Source organism: Condylostylus longicornis, unplaced genomic scaffold (assembly GCF_029603195.1).
Source record: "Condylostylus longicornis isolate FDR11 unplaced genomic scaffold, ASM2960319v2 ptg000022l, whole genome shotgun sequence".
NCBI lineage: Eukaryota > Metazoa > Arthropoda > Insecta > Diptera > Dolichopodidae > Condylostylus > Condylostylus longicornis.
The window spans coordinates 995,676-1,005,809 of NW_026577991.1; positions in this window are offsets into that span (position 1 = coordinate 995,676).

Here is a 10,134-nt window from a genome sequence, read left to right on the forward strand (position 1 = left end):
ATGACTTATTGCAGCAGCTTATCATACAAATTTTTTATTATAATACACCTAAAATTTTCGAAATTTGAATTTTGAAAGTCTTGATTTCAGTTTAGAAAAGAATTTTTTTTTACATTACCATATAGAACAGGCGAATGTCGAAGATGAAGAAGCAAATCAGAAATCATGCAAAATAAAATTCAATTTTTCAATTTCGACCAGGGATGTGGACCATTGTAATACCAATTTTTAGACGACGATTTAGCCAAATGTACTACGAAAATATGAAGAAATTTTGATCTAGAACACGAACGTCTAATTTTTGGAAAATTTGTAATAATATCTGTTTTCCATTGTACACTAAAAATGGAATTTGATCACAAGAAGCTCAATGTATAAATTTGTTACAAAATTGTGCAAATGTAGTTTATTCTAAAACGTACTATTGCATATTTAAAAATTATTCATTAAAAGTTTAACGGCAGAGTGAAAATATTTTAAGAATTTATGAAAAAAATTTAATGGGAAAAGAATTTTTGCTTTTCTTTTTTTGAATTTTTTATTGAAACGGAATGAATTTTAAATTTATTTTTTCATTTTTCGAATTATTAATGTTTTGCATTTCGCCCTTTTTCATTAATTTAATTAAAATTTTAAATTATTTTTATTTCCGTCTTTTCTAATCCTTATCCGTGCACATTTTTTTTTTATTTTGTAATTTCTTTTTTTTTTTTTTAAATTTTCTTTTTTGAATTTTCAGTAAAAGAGAAATAAATTTGCTGTGTCCTAAATTGTTGCAATTTTGTATGGCCTCAATTAATAGTCAAATATTTTTTTTATTATTTTTTTATTATTATTATTTTGTTCGCTGTGTTAAATTCGCCTTAGAAGTATGTGTGTATGAAGGGGCCCAAAACCGCACTGCCACCTCCTAGTGGTGGGCCCCGGTAATGGCGTAGGCTAAAGGGGTGATTGAAGCGATCAAAGTTACGTTCGTGTCGTGGTCATGTCTCGCGGCGAGCCTCTTACTTTGTGAGTTTCCCTATATCTATACGTCAGCTGACGACAGGCGTCCCAAGTCAAGATGAAACAGCATATGCCGATGACTGCGTGGCTAAGGGGGAGCTTAGTCGTTAGTATACGGACTCTGGATACCAGGCGCCCTTCAGTTTAAACGAGCCTTCCCATGGTATGCCGGGCTCTGCCATGGGTGACTTTACTTTCCCGCGCTATTCGTGGGACCAAAAATGGAGAACATAAACAATAACGACAAAAACAGCAACAACAAGAACAACAACTGTGACAAACACAACAACTGCAACAACGTAATAACAACAGTGACAATTACAACAACAACAACAATACTAAGGACAACATTAATACAAACCCAGTTAGTGCTCAAGGGTCTTCGGAACCAGAGCTTCTCTCGACTGACGCAGTGGAGGAACTCCTCACGCCAGTAGAGGAAAAGGCGGCGCCTCCGATGGAGATGGATAATCAGGATCCTCTTGGACCTATTATCCAACAAACTGAGGAGGACCTGAAAAGATTGGACATCAGGGGAAGAAAACAATACTTCTCTAGTGCATCCAAGCGGCGTATCGCGGCTTATATCAGGGATGGAATGTCCCCAGAGGAAGCTCGCAGATATGAGAAGGAAAGGCTAGAAAAGCTGAGGGCCTGCGGATCGGGTGTTGTGGCCGACGATCCCCAGAAGAATGAAAGGTCGGAAGGCAACACTCCTGATGCAGGGCCCTCAAAAAAGAGGTCGATGAAGGCAATGTTGAGGAAAAGGTCCCTAGGAACATTCCTCAACAAAACCCGAAAATGACTTCTTATCGGGATGCAGTAGCACAGGTCAAGGTGGCCATCACTCATAGACTGCATCCAGAGGAAAGGCTATCCGAAGTTCAGATGGGGAAAATCAAAGTAGCCATCATGGATGAAATGGATAAAGTTGTGGACTCTCATCCACAATTCACTGCAGCGTTGCAAAGGGACGGATGGATATCCGTAAGATGCAACAATCAAAACACCAGGGAGTGGATAACCAGTGTCTGCAGGAAGATAAAGCCTTGGGATGGTTCCAACGTCGTGGTACTGGATGGCGGCGACATGCCCAAACAGCATGTCTGCGTCACTTACGTGCCAAAGGACGAGACAACCGTCAGTCCAGGGACAAATTTCTAAGTAGGATAGGGAAGCAAAATCCCGGGCTCAAGATAAGTTCCTGGAGGGTGCTGAGGATAGATAAGGAAAAGGACGGGGACTGCTCCATCACCTTTTCCGTGGATGATTCCGGATTAGAAGATCTACGGAAAGCGGAGTTCCGACTTTTCCTGAATTTCTTCCGTGTTACCGTTCGGGTTAAAGGAAGAAAATCCTCTCAAGGTGCTGGCGGCAGGGCAGGACAAAATAAAAAACCAACGCCCATCGCGACAACGACGAGCACTTCAGGCCAACCAAAAGAGCCAAAACTCATTGGAAAGTCCAAAGTCACAAGCGTCCTTGGGTGAACCAAAAGGGCTCAAGCCCATTGGGAAGCCCGGAACTGCTTAGGTATTTGCTGTTGGAGGGGCTAATGTGGCACCTGGGACGGCAAAAGAGGCTCTGGCAGGGCAGGCGCCCAGCAACATGTGTAAAAAGGCGGCAATGGGAGGCAAGGCTCATGTAAAGCCCTTGTCTAAAGGGCCAAAGCCCATAGACAAGAGCCGGAGGAAATGATATGGCTGTGAGCTGCATCCAAATAAATCTACAGCATGCTAGGGCATCTACTGATGTTCTAGCTCATAGATTTTGAAGGATCACCTCGATATTGCCCTTATCCAAGAGCCTTACATAATGAAGGATCAGATTAAGGGCCTAACAGGTGAGCTCAGGAAATACAATAAAGAAATTAGGAAAGCGAAAAGAATTTCGTGGAGGGCTTTCTGCAAGGGCATTGATGAACTCTCCAGCAGTGCACGTCTTCACAGGGTGCTTTCCAAAAAGTATGCTAGCGGGTTGGGCCTAATGGAACGTCCTGATTGCTCCATGACTGAGAACGGAAAGTAGACGTTGGAGCTTATGGCGTCAACGCACTTTCCTGACTCGGAGATTCTTCGGAATCACTCAAATGCGGTCATTGAACCGAGGGCATCCTGGCCCAGGAGGGATAACTGGCAACGATCCCGTCTAGTCTTCACGATGGGCAGGATTAGATGGGCTGTTTTCTCTTTCAGGCCCTTCAAATCTCCAGGTGATGACGGGATATATCCTTCATTTTTGCAGAGGGGTTTCCAACATATCACTGTTGGAAATTTTTCGTGCCAGCTATGCGTGGGGTTACATCCCTCAGGCCTGGAGGGCGGCTAAAGTGACGTATATTCCGAAGATGGGTAAGCGACCAAGCAACCACCCAAGATCTTTCCGTCCAATCAGCCTTACTTCTTTCCTATAGAAAACAATGGAAAAAGTGATTGATATCCCTTGCATGAATCTCAGTACGCCTATCAGTCGGGAAGGTCTACTGTAATCGCTCTGCAGAGTCTGGTGGGGGTCCTTGCAAACTCACTGGAGGTGCGGGAGGTGGCAGTTGGCTGCTTCCTTGATATAGAGCGAGCTTTTGACAACACCTCATATCATGTCATCTGTGAGTCGTTGCACAAACGAGGGATTGACGCGACTAGCAGATGGGTTAATTATTAAGGATTATTAAGTCCACCATAGCTGACGATATACTCTTCATCTCCGCTGCCAAAGGATGTCCGCAGGGCGGGGTTCTTTCGCCCCTCCTGTGGTCCATTGTAGTGGATGATCTAATCGGTCTCAGGGGCTCCGGGGCGCGTGTCTGGGGATACGCCGACGGTGTGGCCTTCGTCGTGCGGGGAAAATTTGAGAGCACTATTTCTGATCTCCTACAGCAAAATTTACGTGTTGTGGAAAGGTGGTGCACAGGCGTTGAGTTAAATATAAATCCAAGCAAGAGCACTTTGGTCGCCTTCACCAGACGCAGAAGCAGGGATAGATTGACGAGCCCAATTCTGTTTGGTGAACGTATTAGTTACTCTAGGGAGGTGAAGTATCTGGTGGTAACCCTGGATGATCGTCTCTCTTGCAATTCCCACATAGATAGAGTTATCGGGAGAGCTACGGCGGCCTTGTGGACGTGTAGGAGCTTCATCGGAGGGACCTGGGGAATTAGTCCCAGAATAGCACTGTGGCTATATACGGCCCTTGCTAGGCCCATCGTCACCTATGCGTCGATTGTATGGTGCCGTAAGGCTCAGCAGGCGGGTGTGCGGGCCAAGCTGGAAAAGCTACAGAGGCTGGCCTGCCTTGGAGTGACCGGGGCAATGCGGACGGCTCCCACCGCTGCATTGGAGGTGATGATCGGATTGCCGCCACTGCACCTCCATATATTGAAGGAAGCTCGGCTAGTGACTTACCGGCTTCTCTCTGGCGAGGACGGGGCAGGGCTATAGTTGGCCCACAGAACTCACAGAGACTTCATTGAGAGCGATCCGATTCTAAGAATAACCATGTGGGATATCTGTCTGCCGCGGTACAACTTCGACCACAGGTACAGGGTTCTGTTTCCCGATCGATGGACGTGGGATCGGGGTACTTAGGTCGGGTTCGAGCTTGTGGTATGCGAACGGGTCCAAAGCGGAGTCGGGTGTGGGTTCGGGCGCATACGGCGTCCGCCCGGACACGCGTGTATATGCAACCCTTGACCCGTATTGCACAGTGTTCCAGGCCGAAATACATAAATAGAGATCTGTCTGAGAATCAATTTAGAAAGGGGGTATAGAAACCGCACCATCTACGTGTTCTCAGACAGCAGGGCTGCACTGCTGGCGCTTCGTTCAGCTCAGGTTACATCCAAGCTGGTCTGGGGCTGCCTTGCAGCACTTATGGAAGTGGCATCAGAGAACAGAGTGACGCTCATTTGGGTGCTGGGCCATAGTGGCCATGCGGGCAACAAAGTTGCTGATGGGCTGGCGCGGAGGGGATCTGGGGCTGACTTTGTGCAGCCGCTGCCTTTCAGAAATTAAAAGAGACTGAAATTAAGAAAGAGAGTAAAGCAGTCTTTTCGGAATTAAAGATTTAGTGTCGCTCATTTAAGTCTTCATATTAATAAAACTTGTATACAGTATTATTATAACACAATTAAAAATAAGTAGTAATAACACTTATAAATAGTAAAATTATATAATATAGTTTTCTCCTTAAAATATTTCTGAAAATTTCTCTCCGAGAGAGATTCTTGTTTTCATTTAGAAATATGTTTATATGTGGCTTGGGAGCAATTAAAATTTTAAGTAAAGTAAATTTGAATCAGAAAAGGTAATAACAGTTATGAATATCTGATCTGTAGAATACATTTATATTATTATTCCACATTCATGACACAGTATAACAATCGCCAAAATTGCATATTCTCTCTTCATTACATTTCTTCATTTTTCTTCATTCCATTTATAGCGTTTAGATATGTGCAAATACAAAATGCACCTTAAGTTGTATATACAAATGTTCTTATAACGTGGTTATGGTTTTGTTTAATTCTTTTTGCGTTTAGCCTCTCAAAAAAAAAGGACTCTACGGGCAATAAAAGTGAAGCTTAATTTTTTTTATTTTAATATTTTATTTCGTTATAAAAGTACTATGTGTATATGAAAACTCCTACGTAACTGAGAATGAAATTAAATATATAAAAAATAAATGTATATCATTATTATCATTATTATTGTAATAATATAATATGAAAACCATTTATATGTGCATAAATGTATGTACAACGTTTAACTATAGGTTAACAGAATATTTGAATATTTAATGTAGAAAAAACAAAATAAAAAACCGAAGCCTTTTTGTTTTAAATATTATTTCGTTTGTTCTAATTTTATGTAGGAATGAAATTGTTGAGCATTTTCAAAATGGACTCTTTATGTTACCATTTCCCATTTCTTTGAAATTACATTGATTTCATATATAAATGCATATATAAAAAATTTGTCTTGTAATTTCAAAAATTTACTTTTTTTTTCTTTTTTAATTTGTATACGTACTTTTTAATGCACAATATGTATAGTATTATAGGTGGGAGTCGGGGGGAGTTGATTGAATATTTTTAAGACCCATTTCTGGTGCATATGCATGTATGAGAACGCACTTTTCTAATATATTATTATTTAAGTATATAAATATTCGTTCAATATACTTAGTTATAAAAAATAATATAGAAAATAAAATAAATGTTCTAATATCCTTTCTATATAGTAGACAAGAAAAAATAATAAAAAGTATAGATGAAGAATAGAAAAAATACAAAATTCTAAATAAAATTATTTCAATATAAAATGTAAAATTGTTACGTAGTACGTAAATTTATGTGAGCATATCTAATAATCATAGTTGTGATATAAAATGAATGAATGTATGTATGTATACATAAATTTATAAAGTAACATAGCGAACCACTTTTGACGATGAATATTTTTTGTATTACTTAGATGTTTACTTTATTGTTTTCTCTTTCGTCCTGTTCTCTCTATATGCGTTTTATATATTTTATTAATAATGAAATTTTATATTCGATCATGGATGACTATGTACAAGTAAATGTGTTTATATACGGATGAGATATTTGTGGCACAGCAATAGAGAAGCATTTTTGTTGTTAAGATTTGAAGTAAAATTCTTTTTGAGTTAAAAACGTGTTTGAGTTTTGAGAACCGGTACGTTTCCCTTGAAAAATAAAAATATTATTTTCTTTTAAAACAATGCTTGGTTAACATCATTTTTGCAGTTATCGTAAATTATTGTCTTGTTGCATACTTAGGATAGAAACCAAAAGTTTAAAGGGAGGATTGACATAATTGCGGAATTACGCGGTTAAAGAGATCAAATGAATTTCAAGTACCACTTACCGACATTTATGTCTGTCTATATGCTATTTGACGGTAAAAGAAGCAAGTTGTATAAGGCTTGCGTGTGGGGAAGAAAAAAGAATTCTGCTTTCGATACAATACGAGTATATTATCGAAAAACAGGCATTGGCAGGGCTTTGCGGGAAGGGAAGAAAGTGGGAGGTTAATAAATTTTTCTCGCGAATTAATTTGTTTATAAATTTTCAGTTTCTTATTTTAAAGTACATAGAAATCTTGCAGACGGACGAACTAATCCTAATTTATAACTTTTGTAAATTACTTTTGCTATCACTTTGACAAGATTCGCCACAACTTGTTTGTTTGTTATTCGACGAAGAACATTTCTTTAACCTTATATTATTTCCTAAATACATGTTGGAAAACTTTTAAACGCAATATGTATAGCTATATAACATGCATTTGACGTTGCTTGAAATTGAACTTTAAAATTACCCTACACACATTTGTATATTATACAATATATATACGCAATCATGTGCGTATGAAATGTTGAGAGTGTAAATAGGAAAAAGAACCTTTTCAATTCTTCATGATATATTTTTATTGTTGGTCTTAATTTGAATTCAAAATTAGAGAAAAAGAAATTTAGCAATATTTTTGTACTTTTGTGCAAACTTTCGTTTAAGTTATCCACGTATATGCACATAAAATTGTAAACACACATGCGTGTATGTAGGTAATTGCATTCTAACATACGTATATATATGTGAAAAGATTTTCGAATAAAAATCCTTGTAAATTTTGATAGTTTTCTATAATATTGAATTTTAATTTTGTTTTCATTGTTATTTTTGATTGTGAAAATAAGAATATTCGCTTTTATAAACGAAAAAGTTTAAGCCAGAAACTGCAATATTTATAAATCTATTAGTATGTAAATATTCAAATACATATTTACATCAAACAAATGAATGTATATGCTTAAAGGATTTGAAATATTTTGTTTTTATATTGCAAATGCAACGAAATATTTTTGAATGTTCTAATAATTGGAAATAAGAAGAAAAGGAAAGAAAGAAAAAAACAAACCGAAAAAGGCAATTTTCTATTTTCGAAACAACGTACGCCCAAAATCCCAATTTTATTAATCTGGATGAATGTATGTACACATAAGGATATTTTTTTAAGTAAAGATGTACAATAAGGGCATAAGAATCAATTTTTTTTTCGGTGAAAAAAAATATGCGTGTGTATATGTAGGAAAATCGTACATTGATTTTTTTTAAATTTTTCTGTTTACGACGTAAGTTATCGAAAATTTTGGAAATTCTTTAATTTTTTATTATATTGCACATTTACATGACTTTAATGTTTGTTTTTCCAGAAATTAATTTCTACAAGTATTCGAACAAAAAATGCAACGATGAATGTGTTACTCTTTATATAATACATTCAACTTATATAGTGGCCGGCTATATACCGGTGCAGGGAAATGGTAAAGCTCAGAGAGAAGACGCCATGTGTAATCGTAGCTTTCCATGTGTAGTGAAAAAATTTAGAATTCATGCGGTGGGCTCTTTAAAAAATATATAGTAGAAGACCATGGTTTATATGTTAAAAATTTTAGAAATAACTACTCGATTTACTTGAGTGACTTTCAGGAATACTATGTACATTTAGCTTTTATTTTGCTTACATAGTTTAGTTTTTTGCTGATTTATTTGTTTTCACAATTAGCGAGCTGTGAAACTAATACACTTCATAACGGCAGACGACTCATTCCAAAAAGATTCACTATAGTTTTTTCATGCCAAAAAGAGTAAAAATGATGGACGGACTCCAGACAGACCTGCAATTTTACCATCTAAACTGGTTGTTCTAGGACGTTTACTGAGACTAAAGCAGCAGTAATTAGTAAGTAAATATATGATTGAAAATATCTATAAGGTCCTCCGACTTCAGTAGCGTATTCCTTTGCAATTCCTTGAATTTGCTCTATAGAATTAATCGCATTTCTCTTCATTTTCAATTCACAAACTAGCGATTGAGTTTCAATAAGCAAATATATTACCTATACAAAGTAAAATTAAATTCAAAATTATTTTATTTATAAATTGAATGAATTAAAAAAAAAAAATACCTTTTTTTTATTTCTTTGCAGTTTTATGTGAATAACATGTGCTTGAGAATATAAATTTTTTGATGGTGGGAGGGTGAGAGGGTAGCTCTAATTAAATATTGATTACAAAATACTGTTCTATATCTTGTGCTTTTAAATATATACTACATAATAAGAGTTACTCATATTAGCACGTTCAAAAATTTAAAATTTTTGAGGGGAAATTTTGTTTTTCTTTTCTGTTTGTGAAATTTCGCATTTCTAATTTAAATTTTCAAAAAAAAAACGAAAAAAAATAACATTTCCGCTTTATATCGAAATATACACGTCATTTCTACAATTTTCTTCAATATCTAAGTATTTGTATTTTAAAGTAGGGGTGTGTTTAAATTCGAAGAAGTATTTCTTGTACTTTTTGAAATTCTGTTCACTAAAACAGGTCCTACATGTCATCAATGATGAAGTAATAATGAAATTGCATATACGCTGACTAAATGATGGAAGTTCTTTCAGCTTCTTATTTTGCAAAGAAGAACATTTCATATAAAGCTCCTCTTTTCCTCAACAAGTAATAATATTCGTAGAATATTTTATAGATAACAAACATTGCCAAAATTTCATGACATCCGTCGGTATAATATGTCAAATTGCCAAAATTTTATGACATTTGTCGGTATAATATGTCAAATTCCCGAATCTTATAGTCATCTTGAATAGAAAATGCCTAATTTTTTAACAATTCCCCAAAAGATAATGACCGATCACAATGTTATCCGCCATAATTTTTTGCAAATGAAATTTCGTAAGTCTCTCGTTTTCAATTTCGTTTATTCGAACGCATCCCTGATTATTACTTAACAAAATATCGTTTATATTCGGCATAAATTTTTTTTTATGAAATGAGAATGTAGGCATTTGTTTATTTATTTTTAATTTTTAATACATATACATATACATGTACATATACATATTTATAAACTTGCATAATAATATCTGCATATATATTATTACATAAGTATTTATTTGTACTTATAAATATTTTCGCATATTGAAATTCTAATATAACAGTATTTTAATGAATTACTTTTATTTATTTAAAATATAAGCACATGGAAAAACAATTTATATTTTATATAAATAAACATTACATATATATATTTA